Source organism: Limulus polyphemus, unplaced genomic scaffold (genome assembly GCF_000517525.1).
Source record: "Limulus polyphemus unplaced genomic scaffold, Limulus_polyphemus-2.1.2 Scaffold1839, whole genome shotgun sequence".
NCBI classification, from domain to species: Eukaryota; Metazoa; Arthropoda; class Merostomata; order Xiphosura; family Limulidae; genus Limulus; species Limulus polyphemus.
In genome coordinates, this window is record NW_013667449.1 from 184706 (window position 1) to 186350 (window position 1645).

Genomic DNA, 1645 nt, shown 5'->3' on the forward strand with positions numbered 1-1645 from the left:
GATTGCAGCAGTAGTTGGAGGAAAAAGAAAAGAAACAAGAAGAATGAGAAAATAAACAAGAAAAGAGATTGCAGCAGTAGTTGGAGGAAAAAGAAAAGAAACAAGAAGAAGAAGAGAGACTACAGCAGTGGTTGGAGGAGAAAGAAAAGAACAAACAAGTCTCCAACAATTGAGAGAAAGCCAGCATACAGAAATGGAAAAGATTAGTAAATTTCAAAATGAATTAAATACATTAAAGGGCGACTTACTGTCCTTTACACAGGGAGGATATATTAACCATGGACCTAATCAGCCCCAGACAACAAGAAGCCCCTTCCAGACCTCGCAGCTAAACCCTAATGCAGACATCTTCAGTCCTGCCAGAAGTCAAATTCCAGACACGAATGTCAGCAATAGGGGTGATCTAGTACGAAGGAAGCCACAAGAATTTGATGGGAAGACACCATGGGAAGCATATAGAGCACAATTTGAGCTACTGGCAGAAATGAATGGATGGACAGAGGAGCAGAAAGCAGTGTACCTCGCAATGAGCCTGAAGGGAAAACCACTGGAAATACTTGGACAGTTGTCAGCTGATGATAAGCACAACTATAGAGCAATGATAGAATTCTAGAACTAAGGTATGGAACTCAAAATCAGTTCGTAGTCTACAGGGCTAGGTTTAGGAAGAGAGTCCATGCTAAAGGGGAGAGCCTGCAAGAGCTGGCACAGGATTTGGAAAATATGGCACACAAGGCCTACTCAACTGTGCCACCCGATGTCCTCAAGTTGTTGCTGAGGGATCAGTTTGTAGATGCCTTGGACAGTCCACAACTGAAGGTACAAGTAAAGCAAGCACACCCCTCTACTATGCAGGATGCAATAGCCAGAGCTCTTGAATTCTAATCCTACGTTAAGTACAGCACAGAGGTAACAAGGTTGGTACATTTATCGGGATTCAAGGCCAGAAAAGGTCAGCTTTTGGAGAAGTTTGAGGGACTTTGCTGCCACTGTAACAAATCTGGGTACAAGAGAGCTCAATGCTGGCAACTTCAAAACAGGGAAGATGCCATGACAGGAAAGGCTGCTACCCAGAAAGGTTGTTGGAACTGTGTAGAGCAAGGACATATGAGGACCTAGTGTAAGAAGAATACTACCAAGAAGTCAGCCTCGGGGAAACCAGTAGTCGTTGGTGCTGAGGGATGCCCACCGACCCCCGTTGTGAAAGTTCCAACAGCTAAGTATAAAATGCCAAGCACATATAGTGTCTACGTGACAGGAAACCTGGATGGCCAAAGGTGCAACTTTGTCATAGATTGTGCATCTCAGCAAACCCTTGTGAGCATAAAGGTGTTGGATCACAAAGGAGTACCAGAAGCCATACAGAAGCTCTGTGGTGTGAAAGGACATTATTCTAGGTTGTGGGGATCAGTGTGGGTAACTACTGAGCTCATGGGCATGAAGGACAGACTCAAAGTATACTTGGCTAACGTTGAAGACCATTGCATACTAGGGTTGGACTACTTACTACCGAGAAAGTGTGTAGTTAACTTCTATAAAATGACATTTGAGAACAACAAAGGCTGAATTCCGGTTAGTGTTAAAAGGGAGGTTGAACAAACAAGGTGTCATCAAGCTGAAGTCAAAATGACTGAAGGAGTTGATG

The 1645-nt window shown here is 43.8% G+C and overlaps 1 protein-coding gene across 1 annotated transcript in view; it reads left to right on the forward strand.

The window, feature by feature from the left end:
• LOC106465108 (PR domain zinc finger protein 10-like) overlaps positions 1–1645 on the forward strand; it is a 200661-nt gene that overhangs the window by 173858 nt on the left and 25158 nt on the right. The window lies entirely within an intron of this gene.